The sequence below is a fragment of the Cyprinus carpio genome, chromosome B14 (genome assembly GCF_018340385.1).
Source record: "Cyprinus carpio isolate SPL01 chromosome B14, ASM1834038v1, whole genome shotgun sequence".
In the NCBI taxonomy this organism is placed as follows: Eukaryota; Metazoa; Chordata; class Actinopteri; order Cypriniformes; family Cyprinidae; genus Cyprinus; species Cyprinus carpio.
In genome coordinates this window covers 19105562-19123008 of record NC_056610.1, presented here as the reverse complement: position 1 = coordinate 19123008, position 17447 = coordinate 19105562, and the positions used below count along the sequence as shown (strand labels likewise).

General features: G+C 40.0%; 1 long non-coding RNA gene across 1 annotated transcript; it reads right to left on the bottom strand.

Annotated features, from left to right (window-relative positions):
• Window positions 1–301: 301 nt before the first annotated feature.
• Window positions 302–2702, bottom strand: LOC122139563. Its single transcript, XR_006156385.1, has 3 exons — window positions 2496–2702; window positions 434–490; window positions 302–345 (listed from the first exon to the last, which is right to left on the bottom strand). It is a non-coding gene; the product is annotated as an uncharacterized LOC122139563 (long non-coding RNA).
• Window positions 2703–17447: the final 14745 nt, after the last annotated feature.

Below are 17447 nucleotides of genomic sequence, written 5' to 3'. Positions count from 1 at the left end.
ATGAATGACTCCATGATCGTGCACATTTAACAGCCTCCTGAATCAGGTAAAATCAAACCCCATGAGTGGAAGCAGGTTTGTAGTTCAGCAAGCTTCTAGAAACAGCAACATGTTGAGCCTGGGTTAGAGAGTGAGGGCTTGATTATGTCTCAATTGGGCCCGTGTGAAAATTGTATTCCATTATTGCAGCTGTCAGAATATTGCACTTCTGAATTTATCATATTCCGGGTTCTGTGCAATATCTTTCACTCTAAACTGGAACAGAAAACAGCATTTAGCCTTAAAAACACACCATATCTTACCCGTGTGGTCTATGTGACGCAGTCCTCACTCTATAATCAACGCCTGGAAGGAAGCAGATGACATGATTGCCTGTTGAGGAGCTGATGTTACTAATTAAAACAGGAAAAGTGATGACTCCTCTCATCCTCACTGAGTTATCATGCTCGCTGTTGGCTTTGGCCTTGACGTAGCCCCTCGCTTCTTCCTCCTGATAAGTGCAAGAAAGAGGCTTTAGGAGAAAAAAGGAAGGAAGGCCAGAGACACTATCACTCCGGCTGTTGTGGTTTTAGCTCATGATGTAATTTTAAATATAAAAAACAACAAAGACGCTTGGATTGGAACAACAAAAACAACTATGCAGGATGTTTTGAATTTTTTTAAATGGGTAGTTCATCCAATATTTATTTACCCTCATGTCATCCTAAACCTGTATGACTTACTTTCCTCTGTGGATCACAATATAAGTTTTTCTGAAGAACAACATTGGACCCCATTGGCATTTTTCAAAACATCTAGAAAGAAAGTAAATATTTTTGCCTCTTTAAATGAAAATATACTTCAGGGATAAGTTTTCTTTTCCCAGAGCAACAAGGATGACTCTTCAGCTGTTTAAGAGTTTTCCAGTGGTCTACATAATCTTTAATAAATCCGAGTGTATTTACACAAAAAGGTCAGAGATATTCCTCTAAGCACTCCAGAGCTGGACTGGGAGGCTTGACATTAATCCTGAGGGTAATGTGGGCCTTCCTGTGGCTAATGAAATCTGAAGCCTGAAAATGGCCGCACCTAATGACACTCCCTGACAGTTTTTGAATTAAACAGCCCTGGCTGCTGGGAACAGTCTAAATAGCACACAGATGGCCAACACTATTTTTCTCTTCTTTTCTACCCCCTAAGCACTTGCATATGGGATCTAATTTACTATCTCAGGAACACTGCTCTCAAAAAAGCTATTCTGGATATAGTGCTTTTTGCCTGTTTGTTTCACTTGGATTCTAAACATTTATTGCTAAAAGAAACCGCCAGAGGCTCACAAATGATTACTGATCAAAATGAAAGGGATAATTCACCAAAAAAAAGAAGAAAAAAAAGAAAACTCTGCCATCATGTAATCACCCTGATGTTGTCCCTGTATGACTTCTGTGGAACAAAAAAAAATAAAAATTGAGAGCTTTTTGTCCATTTAATGGAAGTTAATTGGCTCCAGTTGTTTGGCTCTCAACATTCTTTAAAATTCTTTAGAATATTCATTTTTGGGTGGACTATACCTGTAAGCTACCATTCATTTATTGCATCACATCATTATGAATAGAAATTTACATCATTTGCAAAAAAAAAAAAAAAAAAAAAAAAAACTAAATGGGAGACTGTGCATTGTGTGCATACCCACACATACATACATCATTCCCTTCATGTAGGAGACAAATAAAGGTGCATCATAAAGCATCATGATCTTTCTTTGTCAAAATATTTCATAAACAACCTTACAAATCTATCCAGTTGTTAAAGTCTTTTTTTCAAACTGTGTGCGCTGACAAAAATATACTTTGGATGTGTTACAACACAGAACAGATTTGAACCAGACTGTTTCTCATTAGTGAGGGTGTTGCACTTTCTTTTAAATATTTTGTCATTCTGCTCATCTGCATGATGGAGAAAAAACAGAAAACATAATATAACACCGTTTTTCTAAATACAGCAAGTAAAATGAACCTTGAGAAGTGAAAAACTGCACAAGATGCTTAATACTCGGAGGACTCAGACTTATGCAAGAAACATATTAAAATAAAAATTCATTTACTGTGTGAAATGATATGCAGATTTATTTACCCTGTTATATGAGGATAGTATATGAGATGCAAATTATGTGCTTGATAAATGAATTTAATTTCTCATCACGCAGTAGTGTATTCTCTCTCAAATAATTCAATTTACCAACTGTTAACTCGTGGGACTGGGAGAAGTCTCTTGTCAGAATATTTCATATATTTGTGTCATCTTTAATTAGCGTCAAATGAAAGTTTCCACATCCATTCTTGACATCTAAAACAAACAAGACATTCTAATGTACAACTGAATAAAAATCACTTTTTGACAGTCCAATAAAGGGTACCTGAAACACTCATCAAGAATCCCTTGCTTCAATAAAAGCTTTCACTCTTCTGGGAAGGTTTTCTACTAGATGTTGTAAATGGCTTCAAGGATTTACTCACATTCAGACCCAAGAGCATCAGTGAGGCCAACCAGTAATGTTGGGTGATGAGGCCTGGCTCACAGTCGTTGGTTCCATTCATCCCTAAGGTGTACAGTTAAGGTTCAGGTCTGGGCTTTGTGAGGACAAGTCAAGTTCTTCCACACCAGACTCAGAAAACCAGTGGCCTTGCATTGTAATGCTGAAAGGAAAAAGGTACACAGCACTTTACTAAAAATGTTAATGGAGTTTTCATGGTTCAAAGTTTGATTTTAGGCAACTTGCATTGCTTAAAGTTGCTAAAAGTGTACTTTTATTTAAGCTCAAGCTGCTGTTTTGGAAGTGAGACGATAGACAGCTCCACTCTTATGCTGTGAGTGTCTTTTACCTCCCATATTAAAAAGCTGTTTCAGCCACTCTCTAATCGCTGAGATCTGAGAAGCTTTACACGACATATTTGGCACTCGCAGTCAGGCCAAGACGATGATACGCTGTTAGTACCTCCTGTTGGCTCAGACTTTTTTGGCAGCTCTTAATGTGATGATCAGAGTTGGGAATGTGCTCCCATTTTTGAGCCACTCAGCATTTACCCCTGTCCTGTACTGGATAGGTCACAGTGTGCTCTGTAATGTCATGCTTCACTCTCTTCTGGGTCAGGTCTGGCTGTCTGTAAGGTTGGTGTTCAGGCTCACAGCGCCTCAGGAAAGCCTAAGGACACAATCAATCAGCCAGAACTGACTGACATAATGATTCATTCAGTAAACATCCCTCACTGAAATTTCTGTCCCTGTGCACAAACCTTCTATGGCAGACTGGGACAGTTAGCAAAAGTTGATTGATCCAGACTGAAGCAAAACATTGAAGTTAATTTGCAGGCTATGAGTGGACAAACAAGTGCATTACAATCAAGTGGGCTCTTCTGCAATATTTTGAATCAGAGAAGCACATGTCATCTTGGCCCGGGCAGAATGAGGCATGGTCTAATCGACGCAGAGCGATTAGTGGACACTATGAGCACCAACTGAAAATATTCACACACAAATTTTAAGATATTTAGCCGAGTCACACCCTTGCAAATGAGTGTCCATGTGTATGTGATTAATCTGAGGGATCTTAGGCGTTCCATTACATCAGTACTAACAATCACAGTACAAAGTGGGTGTGGGGATCTGAATTCATAGTTTGGGTCACAAAATATGAATCTCAAACCCAAACTATGAATTCAGGTTCCCACACTTCATGAACTAGAAAGACTAAAATCTAAAGGTCAACTTTACATCAAAACTGAATTTCTCAATTGAAATTCGTCATGAATGTGCCTGTCTTATTATACACAATTCATTAGTGAATGTTATACTGTAGGAAACGGCCATAATCTTCCATGATCTTTTATTAAAATGTAATATTCTCCACATCTGAAACCAGTTATTTTCTGCTATAAATGTGGGCTATTTACAGTAATTACAATAAATTATGATATTAACAACAAATATGTACCAATTATGCATCTATATACTTTACACACACAAACACACTTTGTACATATGCCTGCAATCTCAAAACAATCCATCACATTATGAAGGTTAAATGCATGTGAAAAGCCATTTCATGCTATTTTTAAAATGAGTGTAATCATAAAATTGTTCATTTTAGCTGCAGATCCTTTGAGAGTCTGTGGTAAAACAGCTGTGAAAAAGTACTGAAGATAGAAAATCACAGATAACAGATAAGAAAAAGTGTCTGAGCAGCTAAATTACCACATGAGACAGATGAAAGATTTCTCAGTACTATTTTGAAATGCTGGTCAGCAGCTTATAATGTGTGCTGACTAGTGTGAAATTGAAAAATCTGCACAATGTGAAGCAAACCATTTCAGTCTCACCCTTTAAATCACAGGTATCAGTCAAAATACAAAAAAAAAAAAAAAGAGAGTTGAATCTTTGGGATTCAGCAAGAACGCAACTTGAGCATGACAAAGAAGAATACATAAAAGTTTGGTGGAAATAGCAAACAAACAATATCCTATATATACAGCAGTACACACACAAATGCATGTCAATAGACATAAGAAGTGCTTTAAACATATTCCTCTAAATCTGTGCTATCTGGACTATACTGATTCCCCCACTGAAGGTCTAGTTGCTATGTAACAGAGGAGGGTCAGTGGCATTGTGAAGGGTGAATGGATTCCTCCAGAACAGTCCATTTATCAAGTGCTGCCAACATGCCAAACGCACAAAGGACAACACATCCACCACTAGATCCTGTTCCTTTCACCGTTTCTTTCTAACCCCCCCTTCCCTTTTATTTTAACCTTTACATTTGTCCCTAAATCTTACAAAAAGTTCACAAATACAACTTCGAAATTCCACACAAGATGTTAAATGTTAGCTTAACACAGAAATGGGACACCAGGGATATGATAATATGAAAATTCTTGCAAATTTTCAAGTTTTGTCGCATAAAAACCACCACTTAAGGTTCCTTGAATGACCTCGCTAATAAGAACTCTGTACAATTGGAAAAAGATTTAATATGTTCTCCATCGCTATGAGAGCAAAGCAAAACCGCTGCTAATGAGTCCCTGATCATGTTGAAAAATGACCCGAACTTGCACCCCCCCTCCACCCCTTTACAGGTTGGAACTGAGGCACGACCCATAGGAACGATTTATGATATGGACTTGCCGGCCTCTGAGCTGGTCATTAAGTAGTACGGGTCATTAGCCTTTTTTTGCCCATTTCAGCTGATAACAAACTGCAGCTGCACCTCGAGAACTATTGCTTTTGACTTTATGCGTGACACAAAATAATTTGTATTTACGGCTCTAAGCGCACTAAGGCAACGCTACACGGTGAAGTGTGAATTGTTAAGTTATTCTTCACAGACAAAGCAAAGAGAATTCATAACAGGGAAGGTGTCAGCCCATCAAAGATGAATTTCACAGAAGTAAGAAACAAAGACCGGGTTCAAAACACTGCCACACCACCATAGCTTTTATGGAGGCTTCTTATTTCCTATTCACTCAAAGCCAAAAGCAGGAATCCACCTCATTTCCAAACCTCACATTTTTCCCTTCAATTCTGAAACTGTGTGTCACCTCCAGAAAATAACAGACTAAGCTTCTGACAATGACTTTGTGGGCAGTGAGTGAAACAGCAATCCATCAGCGTGGCCATGACGAATGTAGGGTAAAAACGCACTGCTGCTTTTACGGCAGATGACCCCATAACAGCACTTGATACATCCGTTTCTTTATTGACTCCTCTCCTTGTCTTTTGTTCACCTTGGCCTGATTGCATCAGAACAAATAATGACCTCTTCATGAAAATTACTGCAATTTTCCTGCAAAAGTCCCTGGTGCTGGCAGACTGCCGCAGCAATACACAGAGGAGAGAACGGCAGACGTTTAACTGATGCTAATGATGAAATTAAGAATGCAGACCACTAATGAGGACTGAAAACAGACTGGAATAAGAAAATCTTTAACATGCAAAAACACTCTGTTTTGCATAATTAGCACTTTCCTTTGTCGTTTCACGATTTCTGTGCAACAGTTGTTGTTTTTCATGTCCACTGATTGCAACCTCACATTTTCTGACATGTTCCAGACTCAACATGAAGTGTGCAACACCTGGAATATCGGTTATCGCAGATTAATGGGATCTAAGATTAGCCTGGCAGCGGAAACTGTAAACAGGAGAAATTTTCAAGAAAGGATAGGGTGGTCATTTGCAGATCATTCATGAAGATGAAGATCATTAGAGATGATGGAGGAGTGGGCATTGTCTGACTTCAAAGTCCTGTTCAGGAACACTTAAAGCCCGTGTGCCGCTAGCGCTCTTCCAGAAAGCAGTCTCTTATCTCTCAACTTGCATCAGTTCCACAGACTCTGATCCACAGTCAGCCTGACACTCTACTTTCTAACTCCGAGACCTTACAACCAGCATCCATTCAAACCAAGCCGGCCGTTTCTAAACTGCGTGCGACGGTGTGAACTGATCGCAAGTCTGATAAGTAGAATATCATCGGGGAGGAAAAGGGAACACGCTCTGCTATGGCTTTCTCTACGACCTCTCAATTTGTTTTGACTTCTTTTCATCTTACTGCTACAATAAATGATCTCTAGATCTGGATGAACAGCATATCTCTTCTTTTAGATCAGTTTTTTTAACATGACGGAGACAGGAGAGAAAGCAGAGAGGAAAAAACACTGCTAAAGGAAGGAAAGATTTGGAAAGCAATGCATAAAGAAACACAACAGGACCATTAGAAGTCCAAAGAACCATGAGAAAAGTTGGCATGTATCTCTAGTGCACACAAAACTCCACTAAGCACACGGCTATAATGGATCCCAGAGATGTATTCATCAGAGCCTTTGAGACAAAGACAGCCGGGTGACTTCAAAATCAGCGCTTGCATTATCTGGCACCTGTGAAACATCCCAGAGATGCACATCTCTGATTAGATGCTGGCTGTACAGTCAAAGCTGTTGTTTGTTTTTTTAAGGTAAACCTATGACAAAGAGTATGTGGGCTTCAGACTGTATAAAGACATCTCTGTTTAAAAACAAGACAGCTCATTGATTATGCACAAAGGCCATAGGGTTTTCCAGAAACATGCCTTTAACTGCAATATGTACTGTCTGTACAAGACTGATAAAATGAAATAAAAAATATGTAGATCAGTAATTTTCTATGAATTAAATAGAGCAGATCAAAATATTGATCATGCAAAGGTTAAAAAAATAGTTAAATACAAGGCAACTCTATTTCTGTGTTAAGTTGAAAAATAAAAATAAACAAAACAAAATATAAAATGCTGATCTGTGCTATTTAAATGCAACAGTACAGCACACTATTCAACTCAGTGTCCATGCAAAGGTGAAAAAAATAAAATAAAATTTTGATCTGTACTATTAAAATACAATTGTAAAGACCAATAGAATGCAACTCAGTGTACATGCAAAGTAATAGTTTTTTAGATTCCTTGCATTGACTATGAAGTGAAAAGCATTTAAAACCTGGTCTATTGAAATGACAGTGACCCTAAACTGTCATCCCATGTTAGCCATGTTAGCGCGCTCTCACTGATGGGCCGGATAACCTGGATTATGGAGACAGCTGCTGCTGAGTCACGCAACAGCGGAGCCAGTGTTCACTGGAGATAATTGGCTGGTCCAGGGTAAATAATGAGCTAGAAATTAACAACTGTCTGCATAGCCACAAATCCTCTGCAATAAATTTCCATGAAAGCAACTCACAGCTTCAGAAAAAAGAAAACAAATTGCACATTAGTAAAGAAATTACTATATTAAAATCAACCCCTTATCTACAGTACAAGAATTGTAGAAACTGCATGGTTTGTTTCCACTGAATAGCCATGGCTGGGTAGACGTGATTATGGGATGAAAGTTTAATCCCCTGAGGTGATGTTTGATATGGGGAATGTGTGTATATTTCAATATTTCACTAATTAAGCTTTACTGTCAAAACTAGCTAAACATTATAGAACATTAAGTAGTTCTTGGCTTTTCAGTGTTTACAGGCCTGGAAAACAGTACTCACTTTATGAGGGTGTGCTTCAGTAGCCCGACCTTTTTTAAACCAGCAGATCCCTCAACAGCATTAACAAACATCCGCCCGCATTTATTCAGGTACTGTGTTTGATGCCTGGACTAAACAAAGATACAATTAAGAGGCGGATAACAAACAGGAAGAACATTAATCAAGAATGCAGGCAAATCATAAGGTAAACATTTCATGTCATAAGTTGCCTTTTATAGCTTTGGATGAAAAAACACCTGCTGATTTTTTCCATATTGATAGATATCACTAAACTTTAGTGGGCGTCAGCTTTGTTTTCTATGACCCAGATTGAATTCAATTTAACTGGGAGGATAGACATTCTTCACTATTAATAAATCGTTAAATCAGGAAGGGTTTCGGATGATGAACGGCATCGGCACGTGAAAGCGGTAGCTGACTGGCAGTGTGCATGGCATTCAAAGCGCTTCCTGTAAACATCCAAGTACTTCCTGTGAGGTCAGATATGCCAGGTGCATCATGAATCCGTCTAATAACAAAGCAATGAGAAAAAATGTGCAGCTCAGAATTTAAAATAAGAATAAACAGCATATGCAATGTACTTAAAATGTCACACAAACATACAAAGACGATTAAAAGTAATTTGGTGCAATTTTTTGGAGACTTTACAAACATGTTTAAGTCATGCATGCTTTTATGTATCTTTCTTCAGCATTACATGCTATTCATACTTAGAGTTACATTTTGTAAATTTATGTTTGCCTTGTGTTAATCCTCTCATTTAAATGCCTAAATCGACTGAGGCATGTTTGAGCAGATACCAGCCATACATAAAACCTGGACAGTGTTCTTCAACAAATTATCTCCTGGCTAAAATTAGTTCACTGGAGGATAAGCACCTTCAGACTTTGCATTGGACAGTAACAGGCGAGAGGATTACTTCAGAAAGAGCGAAGGCTTCAAGTGGACCATGCTTGAATGGAAGGTGCTCATGTTGTTAGGTCTGAAGAGGGTGTTACAGACATGCTTGCCTGGGGCGGATGACCACAGAAAACAATTCCACATGGAGCCATGGTCCCACAAAAGGTTGCCTTGAGAAGCCACTTAATTTGTTTAAAATGTATTTCATTCCTGAATAAGCATCAGTGGAATTTAGATTACAGCATCTTCAGTCTCTTGGAAATGAAAAGATCATTCAACAGTGGTATTAATTGTTTGATCAAAATATTTTTAACACAAAGTATTTCGAATCATTATATTTAGTCTTGAAAGACACAGAATGACGCATTACGAGCACTGAGCTAGTAATGAGAAGATATTTTTGTAACAAAACCATATGGCAGGCATCTTGATTAAAACAATTCTGACAACATTACAGCACATAATACGTTCATCCGTCCTCAACTGCCCCAGTCTCTTGGCCTCTAGCTACATTGTATTTAATTCTCTTAGTGACTGGATTATGGGAATGTCCATCTGGGCGTTGAAAATGAAGAGGGTGGGCCATAAACAATTTAAACTGTGGTAGATTAATGGCACCAGAGTTTGTAAATACGAATACAAATGAAAACAAATATTTCATGCAAAAAACGACAAAACTAATGGAATAAGCTTACAATACACATCAACTTTACATGCATGTAACTCACGGAAAATATAAGAAATGTTTTATCGCTTCAAGGCTTTTTCAAATCACTCACTATTCAATATGAGAAATGAAACCCTTCCTGTTTATTGGACGACAGAAAATTCGTGCAGTACCCAGTGTACCTCTGCTCAGATTTTCATCAGGCCTTTTGTTCTTGCAGAGAATGGAAATCTATACACAGAGCAAAACAAATGACTCAGAATCAGCAAATCAAAGAAAACACTGAAAGAACTGATAAGTTTTCCTCTATCACACACAAAATAGACAGAAAATGTGCCACCCAGTTTATGGAAGTGAACTGTGTGGGTCTGTCCAACTCGTCAACGTGTATATGAGGAGATGTTTTAAGAGAAGAAAACCTTCTTTCCTTCATGTGATGTTGTTTCCTGACACGCACCACCTAAACAATTTTGAGAAGGGTCTCTGTTTGGCTAATTTCAGAAAGCTGCCCTCTTCCTCTCTCTCTCTTAGTGGGAGGGTTAATGATGATTGTGGAGGAGGGGAAGCCCCCTTTTCCGTGACCCCCAGAGTCAGGGATACATAAGCAACATGAGGGACTTGGGCTCCTTATCCAAGACAAACCGACTCTCTTCACACATTCTACCGGACTTCCAATTCACAAAAGAGAAACAAGCACATCACGGCAGGAGAACTCCGACAGAAACCTGCCCACAATCTCAGCGGCGCTGTCACACACTTGCACACAGATATACAAACACATTCAGCCATACACACACACATAGACACACGCGCACACTGAAGAGCAAACAGTCTCTCTCTCTTTCTCTCTCGCTCTTGCTCACCCACTCTCCTCTCCCTCCCATCCACACACGCACACCACTACAGTATATCAGCTAGCGACTGGCAGGGAAACAGAGGGGAGTGCAGAAATGAATGTGAAGATCCTGACGCTGGTGATTGTGCTGGTGGTTTCTCTGCTGTGTTCAGCCAGTGCTGGTAAGTCGGGAGCGTGACGGCTGTTGCCCGGAGCCTCCCCGTGTTTATCTTTTTCTCTCTGCTGTTAGCCTTGGGCTTGGGCTTGGGAATGGGAATGGGCAGCTGTAGTTGATCAGTTACCCAGCGTGGTTAGCCTTCTGGGGCTGGGGAGAGGAAAGAAACGGCACCTGGCTGCGCGCTGTACTGCACTGCAGAGGTTTGGTTTGTTATTGTGCCCGTTTAATGTAGTTAATTGTGCCATTGGTGAATTACTTGCCGACTTTACCATGACATATATAGGAAAATAACACCGATGATTACGATGTGATGATTCTTCCCGGTGTCATGCAATGCTTGGCTTTCTAGGATTATGTACTCCTGGATGTCATAAATGTAAGGTGTATGTCTATACAGTATTGTGGTGCATGTAATGAGGTGTTAAAAACAGCAGATGGTTGTATAATTTGCATTTCACAACGAAAATGCCAATATTATCCCTTTAAAGGTGTATTTGATTATTTTTCTTTTGGGCTGTGCCACATCATGGATGAATTCTCTTATCTCTACATAGATAAGAATGTGTATGATTTATTTCTAAAAACAATCTGCTATTGTACTGTTATGTAATTCCTGCTCAAACACCATGGCTTTTTTCATCTGCCTCTACAATAAAACCTATTATGTAGGATGTCACACAAGTCTCAAAGCTCTGACCGAGAGCTCCAGTCAGGTGACCAGTGGCCACCCTGCAGATGTGATGCAGGTAACAGGCTCATGTTAAAAAACAACTGTGGCCCTTGTGTAAACGCTTGCATCTCTCTAAAGTCCGACTGCTGGGAAGCATGTGTGTTTGAAGGGTGCTGGCTAGCGGGTTCTCTGCGTATCAAATGGCCCCTTACGCCCTGCATTTCCACACACGTTTGTTACGGAGATGCTGCTATTTTGGCCTCTCCACGAGAGTAAATGGGAAGCAATTACCTTGCATTACGGTCAGTGTCGTTTTTCACTCTCCCTGCATGTGTGTGGAGGCTGAGCCTGATCCTCGGAAGGACTGGATCAGGATCAGTAGCTACGGCTACTAACGTCTGATCCGGGTCAGACTGCCTGCTTGTCGTTATTAGTAGTATTATCTCCATCATGAGATGGAGGTGAGGGAGCTGTGGGGAGCCTGAGCTGCGCGCTGTCGCGGGAAGGTGTTGGAAGCGGCTCGGTGTGTAGGCAGCGGGTGTGAAGCCTTTCATCTTCAGACAAACGCTTTTCCAGTACACTTGGCATTTGCTGGAAATTGGCATCCGTCTCAACCGTACGATGGGGGTGATCTATGCACTGCTTTTTCTCAGGTTGAAAGAGGGTGGGGACGCGGAGGGGAAGTCATGGTGCAACAGGCGACAACGGCTTCGGTCTGTGCATACCTCAATCTGCTCTTCTTGTAATGGGCTTCCTCTCAAGAATGGGCAAATCTCGAGCGCATTGAGCTGTTCATAATTCATCCTGAAAGCAATCTGTCTTCCACTCTCAAGTCTGGTATGTAAACACTTCATATTGTGGAAACACTCTGAGTTGTCAGTCCGAGTCCGGTATCGACGCATCATCTTTCAAAGTCACGGAAGCGCGGGATGAATCCTTTCAAAAATACAGTCTCGAGAGCAAACACGCACGCAAATACATGCACAGAAGTCCTGAGATGGTGTAATTTTAGCTACTTGGTTTGTCCTCTTTGTCCAGGTGAAGGTGTGGAGATCAGATCTCAGGCTTTATCTGTTTGTAATCAGCTTTTTGGAAAAGGGCGATTTCATGCAAGCTGTCAACAACGCTATTATTCGCTATTAAACTTTGAAGTAGCGTTAGAGATCTTGCATGGGCTTGTCGCTCGCCGTGTGTCCTGGGTCGGCGTGAGAGCCCTGCAAAACAAATATAGGGCTCATTAGGAAATCTTCAGCCACACAATGTTTTTTTTAGAAGAAGAAAAGAAGGGAAAGAACAGGATATTTTGTGAAATAACACCAGTGGCCCTGTGCTAACAGCATGCAGGAAGCATTAAATCATAATTCCATGCGTTCACCTAATGTGAAAAAGGTGTTTGCGTTTATGCACTTGATTATAGGAGCCGTGGAGAGCACACAAACAGCCAAACTTTTCCAGATGTCCAGTGATAAGATGATCATCGTATCCAAACAGCATGAAGGAGATGAGTGCTACAGAAAGGTCATTACAGGTTTATGGAGAATCATTCAGCGGTGCTTTGAGGCATGATAGGTTTTTGGCTGAGTTCCTCTCTTTCACGAACATGCATGCACACACATACAGAGGGTCAGTGACTCAGATCTATTTTATGACTAACCTGGATATCCTCTACAGTTTCACTGTAAGGACTGCAGCGTAATTTGTCAGAGACTGTAAAACAGATGGATGTGCAAATAAACTGCGAACAAAAATTTTAAGTAATGTACCAATATGGATATACTGTACGCATCCTATCATGTCGTTCCAAACTCTCATGACTTTTTTCAGCTTCTGACCACAAATGGAAAATGCTGGATGTTTATGCTGCTTTTTTAATGCAATGAAAGGCGATCAAACTACAAAAACAAACACAAATAACCATAAATTTATATAATTCTAATATAATAATGCCAGCAATGACTTTTCTCCTGCATTTTAAGTGTTCTGAAGCCTAGTTCTAGTATGAAAAAAAAAGAGTAAAACCTAATTTATTTACAAAAAATCTTGAATTTCATGCAATCTGAATATGTGCATATATGTAATTTTTCCATATGAACAAACATGAAAGAGCTGTGGTAGAGGAGATGATTATCAGTGAATATAACATTAATTTAATTTAATTTGGCATTGGAAGACTTAGAATATAGTCATATGCACAACTCTTTTAATACCTCCATAGTGCTTTTTGCTGTTATTGGCACTTCCACTAGAAGAGGAAAGAAAAGAAAAGTGTGAATACTCTCAAAACTCACTAAACTTCTCCTTTTGATGCATTCATGTATCTCAAACGGTTGAGCACGGCGCTAGCAACACCAGTGTCATAGGTTTGATTCCCAGGGACTGCATAAACCGATGAAAGTTGCTTTGGATTAAACTGACTGCCAAATTTAAAAAGATAAATGTCTCATGTAAGAAAGAAAATCCAAAAAGTTTGGAACTGAAGACATGAAGGTGGCATGAAGTTGTTCTATTCTCTGAACAGTTATTACTTTATATTAAATGTACACAGTTACTTAGTATTTTTAAATATACACAATGACCTTTCAAACAGATCAAGCAAAGTGTCATTGACTGCAGTCTCTGCCAACTTGTTGCACCCTTTTATATATATTTTTTTTTAGTATTTATTTATACTTCAGAAATATCTGCCCAGGGCTGTGGAAGTGGTTATTTTTTTCCGGCAACACAGCTTGGCAAAGCAGAACCAATAAAACCGTGCCCTTTATAAAACAGAGTACATTTTCTGAGCTCTATTATAACTCATGTGGGGTAACCTTTGAGTAAAGCCCCCCAGTGGCAGTTCGGAGGATGTCTTGACATGTGTGATTGCTATAAGCCAGCATAACGCAATTCAGAGCACTCTGAATAAATCAGAGCACCTCCACCATCAGACTTAAACAGATGCAGAGGAGAAATCCTGAAGGGTGCTGATGGAGGAGAAAGAAAAGAAAAAAGCAATCGTACAGCCTTCTGATGTGGCGAGGAACACAGCCGCTAAAATATTAAAAGGTCTTTAAAACTTCACAGCTGGTGGTCTTCCCGAATTTGCAGGTGTACAAATGAGAGGAATATAAAGGGCCTGGTGCCGAAATTGCTTCAAATGGATGCTTGCTAACTGCTCTCTCTCAGAACCACACTTCTGGCTCATCTGGCTTAGCTACATGCCACCTGGACCCACAAGCAAGCTGACAATCCATTAAGCTAGGCCCACTAAACATCAGAAAACATATCCCCTCAACACCCCCAAAATCTCCCTTTCTTTCCTCAACTTTTTAATTAAAGCCAGACACACCGAACGCCTCGCAGCGTCCACAGGGGCCTTGTATTAACCTGATTTATGGCTCCCCTTTTCAAATATGAAATGTTACATCTATTGTGGTTACTCATCAGATATGATCAGAGTTGACATTTTTATGAACAGTGAGGCAAAATGCTGTATAAATATTTCAAGTCGGTGAATAAATGTGCTTTAATTATTTTCATGCTCAATTTGAAGAGCAAGGAATGAAAAACACAACTGCAGCACACAGGCCTGGTTTTGTTCGCATTTAACCACAGAAAAATAGCACATTGTTGTTTGCACTTCTATCGTGAGCTTTCCAAGATTATTTCAGAAATATATCACATCAAACCTTAAGCTTGATTTAAGGCTTCTGCTGCTGCATTAAATCTGTTCAGAAACACAGAACCGGGTTTTGATTGCTCTAAGCGGTACAGATGTGAGAAACTGACTGGACTGTTTATGAGAAGTGTTTGAGAGTTTTGGAACACTTTACTGATGCTCCCACTGGGACTACCCATAATTCTAAGCCTTGAGGTACAAGATATTTGAGTTATGCCTTCAATTTTATTGCTCTAAATATTATACCACCAATACAAGCCCAAGCCTCAATGTCTTCTCTGATCTCTGTAATACAGCGCCATGCACATTAAATGTAACACCTCCGTACGTATTTTCCTTATAAAGTAATTATTATGAACTATTCTTATAAGTACACTGAACATTTGAATGTCATCCAGACACTGCATATCCGATACAGTAAGACATTTGTTTTTAAAATGTCCAGAAGGAACAATTCATGAAAGATATAAGATGTCAAAGCAAATCTTAGCATGCTTTATCCTTTCCTGTCTTTCAGTATAGAATGAATGAGGTATATGCATGATAGTTGATATCATATCCCATAGGAAACAAAACATACTATTGCGTTGAACGAATAGGTCTTGTTTGTTAAACTAGCATGTAGAAATTGGAACCGGATTCTGTAAATACATATACAATTCAGACAGAGAGTTTACTCAAAGATTGTGAAGCTTTGCATTTAATCTTATTCTGGTTAAACACTGTGGTTAATATACCAACATACATAAACAAAAAAAGGTAAATGAACTGTCAGTAATTAAAAACGGCCTGTAACTTGACCCTCAAAGTTACTGTGAGAACCGGGGCAAATTTACTAAAACAAAAACACAAGCAGCCATTCACATCTGAGCTGTTAATCACGCACCATCAGTCAGTTCTCGTCCACATGACACATATGTATCTTTTCATGACTGATTGTTTGGTGTGATCTCAGCTGGAAATATCCCAGCATGCACTGGTTGACACTCTTTTCAGTAACTCGGCACTGGGCCCGAAGCAGAAGAATTGAAGCTACGTCTTCACACATCCACTTTAAAGACAGTATGCATGCGGGCTCACAGCTGACAGAACAATAGTAAGGGGTGGATGTGGTTCATTACCGATTAGAGAGTCCTTGAAAATAGACTGCCGGAGAATCTCGTAGCTAAAGAGCTAGCGTTTTCTTGATGATTACCAACATGCTGAGTTTGAGCCCATCACTGCTGATGAGAATATTCGGGTCTCGATCAAATCCTCTTTGAGAAGGCATGCTGTTTTTCCCTGGAAGCCAATTCAGAAGAAATCGCACTTAAGATGCTTTGCATGATCGGCTCTCTTGATTTTCTTCTACTTAAAGGTCCAACCTGCAGTAACCTCTACCCAGCGATTCACCCCTACCAGTCTGAAGAGCTGGTGGGAGAGCTTGAGCAAGTCTTAATCAGCCTTCTCCCCCTTTTTTCATCTTTTTTCTTTTTCTCAACACATCATTAGCAGTCAAGGCAGCAGCCGTAGCGCTTTGAACCTGCAGCTCTCTGATCATTCGGAACCGGGCCATTTCTAACCACATTATTATAGCTTAGCGCTAATTTGGGTCATGTGTAGTTCGCTTGCAAGGCTGCACACCATCTGAGAGTGTCAGAAACGATCAGAAAATGGCATGGTGACAAGAAGCTACATCCACTTTTATCAGAGCGCCGCACTTATTTTCAGTAACGGAGCTCAACGTGGAGGTGTGGGAAAGTCAGTGAACTTTTCGTGCAATTTTGTTCCTCTGCGGAGTTGCAGAACACAATGCATGCCTTCTTTTCCTCCTGCAAGCCGCGTGCTATCACAGCAGCACAATGCTGAATATCAAACAGCCCCTGTTGCAATAGAGTACAATGCAAATGACAGCTGATCTAATGGACAGGGTAAGGGTTAAGAAATCTCACTGCCTACCTCACTCTAATAATGGACCTATGCTGAAATGTGTAAACTGGGAAACCTGATCCATTCCTGCTAACAATGTCATTCTCTTGCTCCTCAGTGAGTGCCTTTCACAGCGGCTGCCATGGAAACGTGGTTTGAGAGCACGTTAGAGATTGGTACCAGTTTATGCCAAGGCCCTGCTCTACTGGTAGGCATTCGATAAGCAGCGCAGCGACTCCAGGCTTCAAAAGGACAGGCTGCTGATTTCAGATGTCGCTCTGGGAGTCCTACTGGCTTCTTTTTACTTTATTTCCATATCAGAAGTAGTATATTTAGGGACATAATAGCACACTGTTAGGAAATTTTGTGTAACGGGGACTTATTTATGAGCTAGGCAAGTGATTCATACTGGGGTTTCATGCTAGTTAATGTGTCTCATTCTAGGCATAATGCTCATGATCAAGTGTGACTAGCTAAAGGATAGTCTTAGCGGGCATCAAATTGGCATGCCTGCGTGTGTGGCGGAGAAAAAAGCTGCTAAGTGTGGAGCTCTCTCTTATTTCATTGAATGAATGTCCTCTGAGACACTGG